General features: G+C 52.5%; 1 long non-coding RNA gene across 2 annotated transcripts; it reads left to right on the top strand.

Annotated features, from left to right (window-relative positions):
• Positions 1-4820: 4820 nt before the first annotated feature.
• LOC123581642 lies at positions 4821-17569 on the top strand. 2 transcript variants are annotated; one of them, XR_006703890.1, is made up of 2 exons: positions 4821-4909; positions 17008-17569. It is a non-coding gene; the product is annotated as an uncharacterized LOC123581642 (long non-coding RNA). The 2 variants fall into 2 exon arrangements; XR_006703889.1 differs by lacking the exon at positions 17008-17569 and adding an exon at positions 8259-8489.
• The last annotated feature ends 1213 nt before the right edge of the window (positions 17570-18782 follow it).

Genomic DNA, 18782 nt, shown 5'->3' with positions numbered 1-18782 from the left:
CCACCCCCACTCCTGCACTCTTTAAGGACCCCTAAATCGCAAGGGAACTCCCGAGTTTCTCCCTCCTTCTGGGAGTACAGCTGATGTAACCGGGCAAGGCCGTTCCTTTACCCTCACCGATCCCTTGATGAAGCGCAAATATTCCGAACACTCAGCAGGTTCTTACCCTCTTGCCTGCACTCATGCTCTCAAAGCTCTCCAGGATGTATGCACCAAACTTCTGCTCCTCCTCTGGTTTCTGAGACCTTGCAGCAGGGATTCTCCTCTCTCTCCCTCTCTCTCTCTCAAAATAAATTTTAAAAAAAGAACAGGGATTCATTTTCTCACGTTCTGGGGGCTAGAAGTCCAAACTCAAGGTATCAGCAGGGCCATGCTCCCTCGGAAGGATCTACAGCAGGATCCCTCCTTGCCTCTTGACTTCTCTGGTTGCAAACAGTCTTTGGCTTGTAGGCGCGTCCCTCCAGCCTCTGCCTGGTCATCATCCGGGATTCTCTCTGTCTTCCCTGTGGGCGTGTCGTCCAATTTCCCCTCTGCTTATAAAGACGCCCATTAAGGGCGCCTGGGTGGCTCAGTCGGTTAAGCGGCCGACTTCCGCTCAGGTCATGATCTCGCGGTCCCTGAGTTTGAGCCCCGCGTTGGGCTCTGTGCTGACGGCTCAGAGCCCGGGGTCTGTTTAGGATTCTGTGTCTCCCTCTCTCTGACCCTCCCCTGTTCATGCTCTGTCTCTTGCTGTCTCAAAAATAAATAAACGTCAAAAAAAATTTTTTTAAATAAAAAATATAAAGACGCCCATCACTGCGTTAGGCCCACCCACATGACCTCATCTTAAGCTGATTATATTTGCAAAAACCCTAGGCCCAAGAGAAGTCACATTCATAGGTCCCAGGGGTTACAACTTGAGCATATCTTTCTGGAGCACAAAGTTGTACCCACAACACTAGTCCTGTATCTGCCTGAGCCTCATTTTCTTATCATCACCAGATAATGCCACCCCCCAACCCCCACCCTGGGGTTACCACGAAATAAGGAAGGTGGAACCCGGCCACTTCCTGACACAGATTTCTCAACCTTTTTCTGTCAAGACCCACGAGACATTCTTGCAGGTATAACTTTGGGCCCACCTGCTGCTTCCCCCCACTGGTTCCCTCTTTCTTTCTCCAGAACATGTATCCCAGAGAGGGTGGCGATATTATATAGACAAAACCTGGAATCAGTGCTAATTTTATATTTTTTTAAAGGAAGGCATCATTGGGGCGCCTGGGTGGCTCAGTCGGTTAAGCATCTGATTCTTGATTTCAGCTCAGGTCGTGATCTCACAGTTTGTGGGATTGAGCCCCGCGTCGGGCTCTGTGCTGGAAGCTGCTTAGGATTATCTCTCCCTCTCTCTTTCCTCCTCCCTCTCTCTCTTTGCTCCTCCCTCTCTCTCTCTTTCTCCTTCTCACTCAGAATAAATAAATAAACAAAAGGGGCGCCTGGGTGGCTCAGTCAGTTGGGCGTCCGACTTTGGCTCAGGTCATGATCTCACAGTTTGTGAGTTCGAACCCTGTGTCAGGCTCTGTGCTGACAGTTCAGAGCCTGGAGCCTGCTTTGAATTCTGTGTTCCCCTCTCTCTCTCTGCCCCTGCCCCACTCATATTGTCTTTCTCTGTCTCTCAAAAAGTGAATAAATGTTTTAAAAAAGTATAAATAAATAAACATGAAAGAAAGGAAGAAGAAAGAAAGAAAGAGAAAGAAAGAAAGAAAGAAAGAAAGAAAGAAAAGAAAGAAAGAGAAAGAAAGAAAGAAAGAAAGAAAGAAAGAAAGAAAGAAAGAAAATTAAGGGATCATTGGCAAACTTTGCCACTTTGGCAAACAATTTGCTTGAAAGATGAGTTGTTCTTAATCAAAAACTAGGGGTGTCTGGGTGGCTCAGTCAATTAAGCGTCTGACTTCAGCTCAGGTCATGATCTTGTGGATTGTGAGTTCAAGCCCTTCATTGGGCTCTGTGCTGACAGCTCAGGGCCGGGACCCTGCTTCAGATTCTGTGTTCCCCTCTCTCTCTGCCCCTCCCCTGCTCGTACTCTGTCTCTTTGTCTCTCTGTCTCTCTCTCTCAAAGATAAATAAACATTAAAAAAAATTTTTTTTTAATCAAGAACCATCAGTTAAGGCAAAGCACAGTTACTCAACAGGCACCTGCACCCCCTTCCTTCCATACAGCCCAGGGCAGCAGAGCCGTTTCTTGGGGGCTCAGGTCTGGGGTCTGACGGTCCAGCCGAACCCCAACTCCCTATTCATCAGCTGCACAGCCACAGGCAAGTCGGGCCCGCAATCTGAGCCTCGCTTTCTCACCCGTGAAACACGAGCACCCACCTCCCGGCGCTCAGAGGATGGAGTGGATGGCGCTGGGGACACGGATTGCACCTGGCCGACCCTGTGGACCGGCACCCGTCAGCTGCCACAGTTATGCAATCCTTTCCCTGCCTGGTAGAGACTCCCACGCAAAGCCCAATGTCAAGGCCAGAGGTCTTCTCTTCAGTACCTGAAGGCCTTGCTAAATTCACCAAGATGCTATTTGCTGAGTGTTTTCAGGGCCCTCTGAGGCTCCATAAAGCCACCTGGGTCCAACTCTCTGCACTTAGAGGCTGGAGCTCCGGGACCCGGCTCTCAGAAGACGGAGAGCAATGCACCGAGCGGGCACCCAGCTAGTACAGAAAATGACCCCCCGCCAGCTCCTCCTCCCCAGACATCCCCCTGCTCGGAGGCTGTTGAGATTTCGGGGAGCTCTGCAGTAGTAACCCCAGCCCCGGATTCCTAGTCAGGCCACAGCAGCAGACATGTTTCTGACTCAAGTGAATTCAAACTGATTTGTTCTGGAAATGCCATGGGAGATTTTGAGAATTCGAAGACTCAGGTGGCTGAGAATTCTGCACTCAGGGACTCAGACAACACCCTGCGCCCCCCGAGGACCCTCCCACCTCTCCCTCCAGCGTCTCTCTGGGCCCAGAGTTGGCCTCCAGCTGTCCCCCGTCCCCCTGCATTCCTCTGCCCAGCATCTCTGTTTTTCTTTTTTTTTTTTTTTTTTTTTTTTTTTTTTTAATTTTTTTTTCAACGTTTATTTATTTTTGGGACAGAGAGAGAGCATGAACGGGGGAGGGGCAGAGAGAGAGGGAGACACAGAATCGGAAACAGGCTCCAGGCTCTGAGCCATCAGCCCAGAGCCTGACGCGGGGCTCGAACTCACGGACCGCGAGATCGTGACCTGGCTGAAGTCGGACGCTTAACCGACTGCGCCACCCAGGCGCCCCGCATCTCTGTTTTTCAATCATGGAAGAGATAACGCCGTTCACGTCTTTTCTTCCTTCCCTGCATTTTCCTCCTTCGCGTGCCTAGAATGCTCTCTGCATCTCCGTGGCCCGCGTTACTTCTGTCAACATTGCACGAAATCGGAGACTTTTGGAAGAATCGATACAAATGAACACAGGGAGGAGAGAGGAGCTAACATCTTAATTAGAAGTTAATGTCTGGCCAACGGGAAGCGGTCCTGGAGTGCTAGCCGTATTTCCCGGAAATGCTGCTGCACAATTATTCACCACTTTCTTTCATTATCATACACTCAACATCATTCATGCTATAATTTTTCATGCTCTTTCTTAGTCCACTTGATTACCAGTATGTAATTTCCTCCCGGTGGGTGTGGCTGGGTTCTGTTTTGCGGGTGAGGGAATTTGTTCCCGTTTGGGACAAAAAAGACCGTTGTTTCTCTCATTCTGTCAATGGGAAAGTGAACAGACACACAGAAAAGCAGATTTCCGAACACGAGTGACTCTGGAGCACTTCTGGAGTTGACTTCCCTACAGTGGCACCTGACCGGGATGAGCAAGACAATACCAAGGACCCCAGGGCCAGCTCAGCCTGCTTTCACGCCTGGGAACATGACCGCAGCCCTCTGCCTGGCGGGGTCCTGCCAGCGGAGCCCCGGTCAGTGACCAGGGCGCTGACACAGGAGTCCCCAAAACGCACAGGAAGGGCCTTTCCCTCCATGTCCAAGCGCTCCCTCGGAGGGGGGCGTCCCTCCTGGCCCCGGATTCCTAGAAGTAATGGGCACTTTCTAGAGGCCAAGGCAGGTTCTAGAGACTGATGGCCTTCTGCTACTCACTGACCAGTGTTACATCAGAGCAGCTGATTTTGGGTCCCAGATTCCTGAATTTAGAATCAAAGAACTGACAGGCTAGAGCCCCTGGTGTCTCAGAACAGGCATCCTCAGCTCTGGGTTTCTCAGCGGGTTTAGCTTGCTGAAGCCCATCCCCACCCGCTAACAACGTCTCTGCCCCCCCCCCAAACCGTGGGGGCTCCTCAGGAATACTGACTTTCCAGGACTCGAGCAATCGTGGGGCAACTTTCCCCCAAACCGTCTTCCCCCCGACCCCCATGTCTGTTAGTGCCTTTGCTGTGGGTACAGAGCAGGCATCCCTGGGACCCCAGGAGCCACTCCCTGAAGGGGTCCCCTAGAAAAACGTGCCCAGGAAACAGACTCCGCTGGAGCCTCAGGGGCCCTGAAGGCAGCCTTTCAAAAACCTCCAGAAACTGGAGGCGGGTAATCTAACCCTCCTTTCTGATAAGCGCTCCCCGCACTGTCCTTTGCCCAAATACAATGGTCCTCATTAGCTTTCACTCGGGGCTTTGAACTCCACACAAAACCCTGCCCTCCCCCGCAGGCCCGCTGGAGCCGGGATGGGGCCGGCCACAGACTCAGCGTTTCCTTTGTTGGCTCTTGTTAAGGTGTTTATAACGGAGCCTTTTTTCTGCTCCGTACTCTCACCCTCATGAGTGAAATCTGGAGCCTTTTTTCTGCTCCGTACTCTCACCCTCATGAGTGAAATCTCAGTCGAGGAGGATGTCCTGCTTCCCGAACACCTAGGCCTGAGAGGAGGTGAGTTGCTCGTGAGCAGGACCAGGTCTGGGTGCGCTGGCGGGGACAGGTGATCGGGAAGGTTGTGCACCGGCTGACAATCTGAAAGGCCGGTGGGAACGAGGCTGGGAAAGGGGCCCCTGGCACCATTTCCCCCTCTGGCCCCAACCCACTGACAAGCCGTGTTCCAAAAAACATCATTGGGAAGCTGAATGACTCACATGCAAAAGGCCTTTGTCCCTCAGAAGTCATGATTAGCTGTCCTGCGGCCCCGCTCACCCACAGAACTTGATTGCATCCTTGGACTTGCTGCCCTCTCTCTCTAATGATGTCATCTTGGGTGTTGAGTCCCAGAGAGGGGGTGGGCGGCTCCGGGGGGAAGAGAGGTCAGACAGAGAGTCCCCCCTCCCCTCCAGACCAGGTGAGCATCGGGAGCGGTGCCGGGGGCACTGGCCTCACCCCTCCGTCCCTGTGCCCCTCCATCCACTGGCCTCCACTGGCCCTCGTGCTAACCTCTGCTCCCTGTGGCCTGGCCCGTGCTCAGTCTAGTCGGTACAGAAGAGAAGCGACAGGTGCCGAGTCAATGGCCCTGCCCCACCCGGCCGCAGGCCAGCAGGTGCCATGTTCCGTGCCTCTGTGGACATTTCTGCCTCTGTCAGAGGCGGGCATCGAGGCCCTAGACCGGCTCAAAGGGTCTCCCGTGTGGACATGTGCATTCATTAAAAGAAATTATCTGTGAACCCAAACGAACGCATACCTGATAGACTTTCAGGCGGTGCCAGGACGCATGATGACGTCACAGGGATGGTTTAGAAGAAGCTACTTTGAAGCCCGTTGCCCCTTGGCCCTCTCTCCTCAGCTGTCCTGATTTTCACAGTGGCTTCCCCTTCCCACCCAGCACATTCCGAAAGCCCCACGCTTCTCCAATGCTTGTTAGGTCAATGCTGCCAGAGCTTCCTCGGCAGATGGGGCAAGAGCGGAGCGGCTGTCGATAAATCTGCACGTTTGTGCAGCTGGGGCCGCCTGGGTCCTGGGAGTCCCCGAGTCACGGAGCCCCGTGTCTGCACACGGCTGAGGAAGCACACCTCCCGTGGCCCGTCTGTGACACAGACTACCGATGTAATCAATACAACCAGCGCAGCTAAGAATTCTTAAGTGCAGCCCAGAGTGGCCACTGTCTGTGAATGCCCTGGGGTCCCCCTGTATCGTATGATCTTAGTTCTCTCACTGAGCTCTTGTCCAAGCGAGTAAGCCATGGGAAATGGGATCACAACACCTCCAGGGTACCGGTGGGAGGCCTCTGGGAACTGCCAGTGTTTTCTCTAGAGCCACACCTACTGTAAGCAGATCCAGGATGGGGAGGAGGAGGAAGGCCCGAGATACGATTCAATTCTTTATAACAGACTTTCTCCAGGTTTGTTTTTAGTAGAAAAGTGTATACAATGTGTGCTTAACACTGATTTCGTAAGTGAATGCTTATCATCCTATACACGGGCAACTTTTCAACAAGTCGTATTCCAAAAAGCAAGGTGTCCCTGCAAGGATAATGGAGCATAATTCAAAGAGTAGCAAGGCCTCACTCAAAATTCAGAGGTTAGGGGCACCTGGGTGGCTCAGTCGGTTAAGTATCTGAGTCTTTCCTTCTCGGCTCAGGTCATGATCTCACAGTCAGTGGGACGGAGCCCCGCATCAGGCTCCGAGCTGGCTGTGAACAACCTGCTTGGGATTCTGCGTCTCCCTCTCTCTGCCTCTCCCCCACTCATGTTCCCTCTCGCTGTCTCTCTCTCTCTCTCTCAAAATACATAAGTAAACTTTTAAAAAATATATATTACCAGAGGTTAGGGCAGCCACAGGTCTATTACACAGGGCACCATCTGCCCATGGGGCTAAACGTATACAAGCCTTACAATATGGCGTCACACCATCAGCATCCAACGCTGAGCTGATGCTCCAGGCTGTGGATTGTTCGGGCTTCCTGCTTCTTTCTCCTGCTTTCCCTGCCCCCAGCCCGCTAGCTGGAAGATGAGGGAAAATGCAAAACCATTGGTGTCCCAGGGAAAGACCCTGAAAGAAGGCACCAGTCTGCTGTTTGGAACGGACTTGTCCGTTCCTTTACCAAACTCCCAGTACAATCAATCACCGCACCAGCGTGGAGGCCCCACACCCAGCACCAGCCTGGACCCTGGGCCGTCACGAGGCACGTTTCCAGTGCAGCTCCTATCACCCTAAGGCAGGTGATCTATCTAGTTCAGTGGTTCTCAACCAGGGGTGAGTTGGGTAACGTCTGGAGACGTTTTTGGTGGTCACAATGGGGGAAGGGTGCTACCGGCATTTGAGTAGAGGCCAGGGACGCTGCTAAATATCCTAAAAGGCAGAGGCTAGCCCCCGACCACAAAGAATTCCCTGTTCTAGTTGAGGAGACAAGGTGAGGTGAACACGCCCCATCCCAAAGGGAACGACGCCAGACGCTGTGAGCGGATGCCAGATTCTGAGAGCCACTGCGGCTCGGGGGAGAGGGAGGTGACCACGAGGGCTTTGCAGCCCCCGGGGCCACTCTCTCTCCGGCCGAGGCGTGAAGGTTGTGCCCTGACTACGGTTGGCAGGGCTTCTTCCGCCCCCTCCTCTCTTAGACATGAAATCTCCCCCTCTCACAGCTTTAAATTAGGAGTATTTGGCGGTATGATCATGTATGTTTAAAACCAAACAGAAATTTCCTGTTCCCCGGCACAAAATAAAATTCGAGTTTATAAAAGGGCCTGTAAAATCTCATAATCAAGCCCATTAGCTGAGCAAAATGCTCCGCTTTGCTTCTGTGGTGTTTAGCTTGCTTTTCTCAGCCCCGCTTCATTAGCGTGCTTTTAATGGATGTTCTTCCAGCCTGCTTCTCAAAATTGCTTAAAAAGAAAACACACGACTTTAAAGTACAAGATACAAGGGAAATACCCCTCCCCCTTTAAAGACGGAGGCTCTGGGAGAGCGGAGAAGTGGGGGGCCGGTGGGGGGGCATGGAAATACGGCATGGCCCCAGATACCAAGTCTTACTGGAGCGCTGGGATCTTCCCCTGCATTTTTGCTCCCTGGCCTCATTGCTGGCCTCGCTAATTTCCAGCTCTTTGCTGCTTCAGAAGACCAGATTTTCTTGATTAATAACAAAAGGTTTTGTTGGGCTCAGAGCTGTTTCCCACCATCTCTATGCAAACCCCATCGACACAAACTGTGTACATTAGCATTTCAAGGCACTTCCTATTACAGACGGTAAGAAAAGCCCCTCTTGGTGGGTAAAATCCATTTTGTCCTCTCTTGTGACATCTGTTCTAACTTTTAAAGCCAGAAAGGAAACTAGATAATGCCAGAGCCCTTTGATTTACAGCACTGGCCCCTTCGGACGCGGCCGCGCTCTGAAAGCTCGAACCCTCTCTGGACGAACCCAGATTCCCTTCACGCAGGAGGACTCCAGAAGTAGTTCCGAACTTGTTCAGACTTGGAATTGTCTTTTTCGTGATTTCTGGGCTACACGTTCAAATTACTTCTAAAACTCACAAAGCCGAGGATCTTCAAACTTCACGGTTTTGAAAGAGAAATGCAAACGTTGATTGCCGCATCTGCTATTGCGTTTCATGTCTATTTACCGCCCCCCCCCCTCCCCAAAGCTGCGTTGGCTTCAGGGGAGCGAGGGAGATGGAAGCAAATTTCGTTGAGGCAACTGAAAGATGTCTACGAATATGGAGGAAAAGCCCCGCGAGTGAGTGATAGGATGAAAAGGGAGAGACAGAAGCCCGTCACATGGCTGCCTCCTCCTCCCATCTGCGCTGGGAGCTCCGGGGTCCCTCACACTGGTCATCCCCGAAAACAAAGCTGAAGGCAGATTCCAGCCGGTTTTCCATTCACTATTCATTCAGGGTTCCATCCGCTCCGTATGCATTCAGCCAACTGCTGTGTTCAATCAGGGCCTTCTCCCAGGATTGACATGGTAATGAAGTCGTGGTGCTGCTCCCTGAAAAGACCCCCCGAGATATGCCCCTCTCTGACAAATCCACCCTTTTCGCCCCATTGAGGCCCTAAAATTATCTCATAACATCGCAACATCTGTGCACAGGGCCCCTGCCTTTTGGAGCAGGGCGTGTTTATCACGCGCCGTGCCTCCCACGCAGGCTCCCTCCTCCGGCTCCTTCCCACAGCCTGGGGGCTCCAAAAGGCCTCCCCAGAAGAGCCAAGGCCTGGATGCTGAGCCCCGGGAATTGCCCTTTGATCACTTTCAGGGCGATTTAAAGGTGGGCTGCAGAGGTAAAACTATGTCAGGTGAAGTTGCTGTCAGAGAACCTTAACATTAGTCCAGCAAGGAAGCCAGACCAACAGTGGGGCGGGTGGTGGGAGGACTGGGCGGGGGGAGAAGTTAGCGGATGCCTTTTGCTCAGACTCTAGCAAATGACATTTGCTCAGCTAATAAGTATATCTGAACTTTATTTAAACTGGCCAGGTCAATAAAATCTAAGGGGAAGCAGTGAGGTTGGGGAAATTTATAGAGAGACTACACCATCTGCAACTTATATGTGTTCTGCCTGATACAATGATTTCATTTAATTTGATTTGACATTTAAGAGCCTTTTTTGGAAGAGAGAATGAATATTTCTATATTCTATCTGCAATAATCTCACCTGACTTTGCACAGAGCCAAGAAGAATAAATGTCACATTCATTGCAAACAGTTGTGGGCCCTCTGGGGGAAGGGGGCAGGAAGGGGCAGGGCAGGGGTCTACAGGGAACGTTCCCAGGGCATACCTGCGGGCCCATGCAGGCTCTGAGCACCCAGGTTTGTTTTGTTCTGTTCCCTGTGTCCAAATTCAAGCGATGGTTTGGATAAAGAGTTTCTTGATCACGTATGAGACGGAGTCATGCCCGCCAACGGGGACTGGAAAGTGGCTTGCTCGGGCAGGCGGCCAGGAAGCCAGGCTTCCATGGCGGGGCAGCAGAGGGATGAGGCCAACATGGCCCCAGCCCTTCACCAACACCCCGTTCCCTCTTCAACCCCTGTCAAAAGCCTTTAGGTCAAGATTTAACTGTTCTGCCATCACAAGACCTGGAAATGCAACCATGGCAGACATGTGTTACTTCAGTCGTCCTAGAAAAAGAAGCTCTCTGCCGGCTGACCTCCAGGGGTCGGGCTCAGGGGACAAAACGGCAAGAGGTTGAGGACTTTGGTGGTTACCTCACTTCCCTGGGCCTCTGCCCAGAACCTGGGGATGACCCACCCAGGATGCACCTCAGAAGTGTCTCCTAGCGGGACCTCCCCCCGCCCCCCCAGGCATGAGCTGGGCTCACCTGGGAAACTACAGTGGCCTCCTAAAACCACGTTCTCGGAACCATTCAGCCTCCAGGTCAGCCTCCAGGCTTCCAAAGCCGTGCCTGGCAGACTCAGAGCCAGACAGGAGGCTCGATCTCACGCTCCTTGCCCCCACAACTGTCAGAGGACGCATCCCTGTCGTTCAAGCCACCCAGTAAGCACTACTTGGTTCCAGCGGACCTAGCAACCCAGTACAGGGTCCGCAGGGCCAAGGGGACCTGCTTCCGGGGGGCCCATGCCCTCACTTCAGAACCAGACCCTGAGTACTTGTAACCCCAGAAATCCCAGCCCGGAGGCTCCAGCCCTGCTTTCCAGGGCCTGAACAGTCCTCCTCGCTGGGTGCGTCCTAGGCTAGAAGAACCCCAAGGCCAGAGGGTCTGTTTTTAGTGGGGTGTGAGTCAGGAGTTTGGTTCGAGGGCTGGGTGTGTGCAGGCCACTTGCCAGGCCTTTCGTGACTACACAGACCCAAGGTGGGCAGATGAAGGGCGGGGGGACTGTGGGCCAAGCGACCCTGCCACCCCCCTGTCCTGGGCCCCATGAACATCAGAAGTGGGTCTGCCCTTCTAATCGTGCACCCTTTACAGCACCCACCCTCCTCCCCAGGGCAGCAGTGACAGGGCAGAGAGAGGAACCAGGCCTCACAGGTGCTTCCCAGGGCGACAGGGGGCTGTGGATCCAGGAGAATGTCCTCATTCCCCGTTTCCCCGACACTATCCCCTGGTTTATTAGTTATTCAGGACGTGCCGTCCCTCACGGGGCAGCCGGGCCCTCAGGCAAGCACCCAATGCTGGTCAGGGGCTGCGGAAAGCCTTCTGGGCCCTGCCCAACAGTCAGCAGGCCTGGGCGCAGCCGCCCTCCTCCTGCAACCCCAACAAGCATGAGCTTCGTTGCAGGGGATGGGGGCATCCCCACAGAGCCTTCTACAGCACGCCTTCCGTGGAAGAGCACCTCCCTAGCCCAGGTGCTCTGTGTCCAGTTCGCCTCCAGTACCGTCCACGGCCTCTGCAGACGGCGGGAACTGGGAGCTGGGAGCTGAGAGCTACCTCCTCGCCAGGCCCCGCCCCAGCCAGACTCTGCCTGACAGGGCCACGCACACGGCAGCCACGGGACAGGCCACACAGGGCACGTGGCAGACTCCTCTGAGGCCACGAACAGCGCTGGGTTTCACCAGCACCCCTCCTCCCCTGATTGCCCCCACAGCCTGCCAGGCCCCGACCCCACCTAGCAGGGTCCACAGAACCAACTGCCACAGGATTGCCTGAGGTGGGTCCAGGGCCCCCACAGGTAGGGCTTCCCCGGGCAATGGCATCACCTCAAGGCAGGGGCACTGAAGCGCCTTGGTGACGCGTCTCCTCAGGCCCCGGCCCCTTCACAAATCATCAGCTCGGCCCCCTCCTTTCCCGGGTCTAACAGCTAACGTCCGAGCCCGGTCCTCCCGCAAGAGTCTCACCCACCCCACGTCCATCTTCGCTGGTGGAAGAACCTCGCTGCCCCCAAGGAGCACAGGGGTCTGCTGCGCTACAGACGGCCCGTAGAGAAACTCGGGGTACATGTCCGCAGATGGAGGACACCACACGTCTTAGACCTGCAGCCCCCAACTGGCCTGTCCCCAGTTCTGGACCTTCAGAACCACGCCAAGTAGGCTGGCTGCTGTCGTAGGCCATCACGTTAGGGTACTTTCCTGGACAGTCCTAGACAACCAAACCATCGTTAGGCGGGTCTGAATCATTTCTTGGATGCTAATTTACCAGTGTTTTTGTTTTTGTTTTTTGCTTTCCCATTTTATGACCTTCCTAAATCATTGCTCAAGGCTTCTCCAGAAGTCCAGCTTATAATAGGCAAACAGTGTGTGCACTGTGGTCTCATTATAAAACCTATTTATTTTCCTTTAAATATCCCAGAGCAGTAAAACTAAAAATATTATCCAGTTATTTTGGCTGGAGTTAACAATAGCCTCTCCACAGCATTTAACTTCCTCATTTCTTTGACCCGAGTTTAAAGGAAAAAACATATGTACAGATCACTCTGAAGATGTACGTTTTGGAAAAATGTCACATAATCATTACTTCCCTTCTTTCTGTCAATATCTTCCCTCTCCCGGGGCGCTTTCGGTGCCTTCTCGTTCCCGTGCCCCCTGACCGAGGGTCCCCTGCCTTTCCTGATTGTCCCCTCCCAATGCACTTATACCTGTGGTTCGACAGCACAACCCACTTATCTCTGGGTCAACCAAACCCATCAGTCGGTCAGCAAGTATTTGTTGAATGAGCTGTACATGGTGTGTGCTTTCCAGAATGCCTCCCCTACCCACCACCCCGTCCCCTCCCTACCCAGCCACAAGACTTCCTGTTATGACATTCCCGATTTTCCAGATTCCTGCATTCCTACCCTGGCCCGCTCCACAAGCCGCCAATCGCTAGCCTACTGGAAGGGTCCCACGGTCACAGGAACAGAGGAAAGGACTCACACGTTGCCAGTTTCTTTTTTCACACTCCCGGTGTATTAATACTTAGCAAAACCATTTGAGTACCTAGTAATCCCATGTTAACCGTTCAGTGGGTACCCACCAACCACACACTAAGAAAACCACGCAAGACATAAATAAATAAATAAAGCATGGTGCCCAACCCTGAAGAGCTCCCCATCTGGTGAGGAGAACAAATGGGGATCTGGGGAAAACGTGCACTGGGGGACAACAGGGTTAGAGCACAGGTGAGTACTTGTGCTGCGGGGGTGCAGGAGGGAAGAAGATTCTCCAGAGGTGAGAGGAAGCTTCTTAATGAAGGGCACATATAAGCAGGCCGTTGAGGATGAGGAAATTGTGCCAGAGGGCAGAGAAAGGGGACCAGGCAGAGGGGTCAGGAGAGGCCTGAGCAACTCTATTTTCTTTACCTCCATCAATGAATCAGCTAAGGTGGTAATGATAGCAACTGGCACAGTGAACCAGCCTAGGGCCAGGACTAGGGTGAGGGTTTGGGAGGCCTTGAGTGCAAAATTAAAGGGGATTTCAAAAAAACTCAGTGGTCAAGACAAATCATCTTCTAGTGCAATATTTAAGAAATCAAGGGCACCTGGGTGGGTCAGTCGGTTAAGCGTCCGACTTCGGCTCAGGTCATGATCTCACAGTCTGTGCGTTCGAGCCCCGCGTCGGGCTCTGGGCTGACGGCTCAGAGCCTGGAGCCTGTTTCAGACTCTGTGTCTCCCTCTCTCTGCCCCTCCCCTGCTCGTGCTCTGTCTCTCTCTCTGAAAAATAAATGAACATTTTTAAAAAATGAAAAGAATAAAAAGAAATCAAAAGTGATGCAAAATCCACGGCGAACAAAATAACAGATGTTCATATAAAGATGGAATCGGTATTACTGACCTCTCCTTCGTTTCTGGCTCATTGTCACCATTGAAATACAACCATTTAACTGTTCACGGCTACGGATATTTGTGCACTTGTTTTTACCAACAATTCCCCTCACTTTATCTCTGGAGAAAATGAGAGAAAGGGGGAAAAAAATACAAGAAGACAGTTGGAACCAAGAGCTCGTTCATTGCCGCCTTGGTCTCCAGCAAACTCTTCTGTCTAGAAATGCCTTCCACCTTTTGGAAAATCAAAACATTTCTGGCTAGATACCTGAGTTCTAGAGCTGGAAGCTTTCCTTCACATTGAGTACCGTTCAACACCCTTTTCCTCTGTTACTCAAGGAACAAGTAAAAGCACACACCGGCCCCGGCGGATGTGTGTGCATCCTGCCGGAAGCTGCAAAGCTGGGCAGGAAATTGCAATTACCAAGAAGGCTGGGCTTCAGCAGAAGCTCCGAGGTACTGGCCCCATAAACCGGGGCTTATCAAAGGAAGGTGTATGGGGGTGAAGCTGGTAATTAATTGCATTGTAGGTTTCAAAGGAAAAGGAGGAGGCAAGGCCAGCTTTGTTGGTGCCTTAGCCTTTTCCCTAAAGGCACAGACAGAAACTCAATAAGCAGCCGCCCAGCAGGTCCACCAAAGCCCCTCCCTTTGGGAATGGAGCCTTCCAGAAAGTCTGCCCAACGTTTACTCATTACAAGTTACGGTCAAAACCCTTTATCCTCTACCGTGACTCCTTCTTCACTTTTCCAGATAATTATCACTTTGGATGAAGTTTCTTACTCTTGGATCCTAGCCAAGAAGTGTACTTATTTCTAGAGTTTAAGGAAGATTTTTATATTTGTCTGATAGGCTCCAATTTCAACACATTCTAAACAAAACTTACCAGAAGCAACTAAATATTGAAAATGTGCATTTCCGTACAAGAGAATCGATTCAGTTCTGCGGGGGAGAACCTGGGGGCTGCAGAAAGCTGTATCGCCTCGAGATCTGCCCTGGGGAGGGACCGGGATGCACCTGTCTGCTATTTACTGGAGTGTTCTCTGGGGACACTGGCAGCAGCCGCCGTGGCTGGCCACACACATGAGCTGATTTGCTTTCTGGACCACTGGTTCACTCGTGTGAGCCAGGAGCCTGGGTCCTCCATTCAAAGCCCACAAATGCCTACTGAAGCGGAACATAAAGGGAAAAGCTCAGAGGAAAAGGTCTCTCCCTTCCATGACCCTGAAAGAGACCCAATCGTAGCCTGCGGGGCTGGATGGAAAGATTTAGACAAAAATCACAGAACTGGGAGTACAAAAGGTCACTCTCGGTTTCCATGGCACGATGCAGAGCCTTTCACCTCGGAGTCAAGAAGGCTGCACTGGAATCCTACTGCAATACACCTGCTGTATTTCTGAGGTCCACCGGGAGCCTCAGTGCCCTCGTCGGGACAAGGGCTGGGGCTGATGGAGTGCCTGACGTGCCCTCCCTCCCACCTCCTGCTCACTGCAATCCTCATTCCCTGGCCAGTGCCTCTTCTTCCACTCCCTCCCAGGAAGCCTCCATCCAGGCTCCGGGGATCCCTCTCTGAAGAGTAAATCTCACCTTGTTCCTCACCTGCTCCAAAATCACCACCGACCGCCCACATCAAGCACCTACCTACAAGGAAGACCACTGCCCACAGGGCCGGCTCCACACTCCTGGGTCCTCCAAGATGCCTGCACAAGGAGCAGGGCTCTTCAGTGCCCTCCCTGCTTCTCTCCGCTTGAATTCCTCACGCAGAGCTCAGACCACCAAAGGGAGAATACCAGTGCTCACCTCCGGAGCAAGGAGGACATTATTAGGTAAATCACCAAAGGCATTACGCCACCTATCAACACAATCGTCATCATCATCGCCCACCACGCCTACCGTCTCGTGAGGCCCACCTTCTCAGGAGGTCTTGTCTCCCAGCCCCACGCTCTCCAGGTTTGGTGTCAGCCCCCTACTCTGGGCTTCCCGGCACCCAGCTTGCCTCTGTGCTAGAACCTACCATGCTGCATTCATTCCGACTTACACATTTGTTCACCTGCCTCACCAGAAATTTGCATTCTCTGTCTTTGCTTCCTGTGCCCCTATCCTAGTAGTTGCCACAGCACAGACGCTCAAATTAAATGAATGAATGAATGAATGAATGAACGAACACATCTGTCCTATAGCGGGGGCTCAGTTGTTAGTTTATTGTTGAGTCTCTTCTTAAAAGATATCTGCCTTTGATATAACTCAGCAGCCTGCTGGCCGAGGCTCGGGGGGCTCTGAGTTCCTTCAGGACTACTCCTTGTCTAACTGTGTCCTCTCCACCACACCTCTGGCTCACCCCAGCGGAGTGGGGGGTGGGGGGGTGAATCTGGGTGGCACCTGCTCTCGACAGTCTCTATCCACCCCAAAACACTGACTTTCTCACCATATCTTAGTGCTGACGCTTCCCACCAGCTTGTTCAGAAAGAGGAAGTTTCAATTTTCTCTACAGATGATGTTCTATGCATCCCTTTCAGAAAGGAGGCTTGGGTCTCACTTCCCAGTCATGGTTCAGCACAGCCTCTCTGCTTTGCAGCTACTTTGTTTCCTTTCAGCTCTGTAGGAGGAGTGACACGGGCCAGAAGCTCTCGTGATGTGGTGCGGCAACCCCCCTTCTCTCCCCAGATGGAAGCTGAGTCGCTCTGTGCAGAACAAGTGATGGCCAAGCTGACACCTTTCATAATCCTTGATAATGTTTCTCCATCACTCCTGACCTTTCCCCCAATTAAATAACCTCAATTCTTCACCTTCAAAAGGATCATTAACTTAGCAACAGGAGAGAAGTGTCTGGAACATGGAGAAGGCGAGCAGGGAGCCGGCTTGGTCCTGACTTCGAGAAAGATCCAGGAGGATTTGTGAGCAGTGTTGTTTTATAGGGGAGGGGAGGAGCCAAACATGAAGATTTAGTGCCAATGTCATTGTAGTGCAAGTGTCAGTGGCACCCTCCCTCCGGGGCAAGTTCCCAACTTCCTGATCAATCATGGACTAGCTCTGAAAATGTTGCTTTTCATTAGGAGAGAAATCGGAAATTTCAGGGCATCCACGGAGAGCTCCCTGGGAATAAACTTCTAAAGGAGTGACATTAAAACGAACAAAAAAGGAAATGTGTTTTCTCCCTCCCTTTGGAAATGGTAGTGATAACATTCAAAATTTAAAGAGATTTCCAGGGGTGCCTGGGTGGCTCAGTCGGTGAAGCTTCCAACTTCGGCTCAGGTCATGATCTCACGGTTCATGGGTTCAAGTCCTGCATCAGGCTCACTGCTGACAGCTCAGAGCCTGGAGACTGCTTTGGATTCTGTGTCTCCCTCTCTCTCTCTCTCTGCCCCTCCCCTGCTCAAACTCTCTCTCTCTCAAAAATAAGTAAGCATTTTAAAACATTTTTTTTTTACAGAGATTTCCAAAAGCGTTGGGAAGTTTGGCCAATAAGACAGGAGAAGACTGCACTGGCTGCAGCAGCCACGTCACCCAGCAGCTCACCGAGGCAGCTTCCCTGCCTGACTCCCCCGTTGCCTTGTCTAGGGAAATGAGTTAAGTCAAGAGCCATAATGGCAGGCTAACTTCCACACCCTGCAGTCTCATAAAGTCAATTGATTAAAGCAACAAAGCACCAGCCGACGTCTACACTTCTGTCTCCCTGCTTTCCGGGCACCACAAATCCAGAGAGGCCACAAAAAGTCTCCCCACTCGGGCCCTCCTACAGCCCAAAGGTACCACGGGGCCAGCAGGCCTGGTGGCTGGGCTGTGGACGTCTCAAGGCTCAGGTGGAGTATTCCAGAGGTAAAAGACTTGTGTCAATTAGTCGATCAACATGTGACATCACTCTTCATTCTAGAGAAAGAAGTATACACATCTGGGTCTTTTTGCTTCTTATGATGGATACGTGTGAACTGGTGATGTGTCTTATATTCATTATCATTTTCCTTCTGCTGAGAATAAAATAAATCATTCGTCCATTCAGTGAATGTTAATTGAGGACATTCACGTGCCTGGCTGGTGCTAGGTGTTGGGGGAACAACAGTGAACGAGAAACAGAGGGTCTGGAAGGAGCTAACTGGCGAAGCAGACGTACCAACACCTGCGTGCCACATGCCCATCCAGAAGGCTCTTCATGCCTTGCAGGGACTCTACGCAGGGCGGGGTGGGACCTGGATGCGGAAATGGCCTCTTCTAAGTGAAGGCTTAGGCCACAAAAGATTTTGCAGATCTGAGTCTTAAATGAGAGATCTTCCCGCCAGGCCGGGAAGTGGCCGAGAGCAGGGCTGCGGGTGTCTGGAATGGCCGTGGGCTCCAGCAGGCAGTGGGTTGCTGTGCTGAAGGCTGGGTTTTCTGTCCCCTGTGGGCACCACTCAGCAGGGATCTGCTCAACTCCAGTGGCAGCTGGAGAAGGGGGATGGGTTCTTTAATCGGGAGAATGTGTGTAAGCGGCCCTTCCCCTCTGACAAAACCGCCCGTGTGCCCCCGAACAGGTCGCTTCATCCCAGGTGAACACACCATCCCCGGGGATCCCTTCTGACTCTGAGATGCCTTAATGTCCCTACTCCCCAACCCTAGAAGACACTGGAGTGGAAGGATCTCCTTTCCTGGAGAGAAGTAGGAAGAGACAAGTTAACCAGGTCGGCAGCTAATCTCGAAGCTTCTAGTCTGTGATGGTCACAGCGGGGGACAGGGGATGAACAAGAAACGCATCTAACTCTCTGCGGCCCAGCCTGGTGGATGAGGCCCCCTGACCGTTGGAGGAATAGGAGCAAAAGAGGCTGCTGCCCCTGCCTGGGGGCACCCAGGGAAGCCTTTCAGAAGAGGGGGTTTGAGAACCAGTTTCCAAGGCCTCCGGCGGCAAACGGGTGGGAAAGAGGCATGCTGGGACCTGTGAACATAGGTGCAGGGGGAGGGGGCGGGAGGGCCCAGAACCAAGTGACAGCAGAGTGGGGGCTTCCAGAGGAAGTCCTGCCTCTTCCTGTCAGCCATGAGGAGCTGTTGAGAGGCTTGGAGCAGGACAACCGCAGGATCCCAGTTTTGCTAGAAAATTGCTCTGGCCTCACTTGTGTTGGAGAGACTGACTGGGAGGAAAGCAGAAGGTCCCCAGGACTCAAACTGAGAACGCACCGCGTCCTCACATAGCCGACTCCCACCCTCCATGCCAGGCTGTCCTTTACGCCTAATTCCACT

This window comes from Leopardus geoffroyi, chromosome A3 (genome assembly GCF_018350155.1).
Source record: "Leopardus geoffroyi isolate Oge1 chromosome A3, O.geoffroyi_Oge1_pat1.0, whole genome shotgun sequence".
Taxonomy (NCBI): Eukaryota; Metazoa; Chordata; class Mammalia; order Carnivora; family Felidae; genus Leopardus; species Leopardus geoffroyi.
The sequence above is the reverse complement of the archived record's forward strand: the minus strand, read 5'-3'. Positions and strand labels throughout refer to the sequence as shown.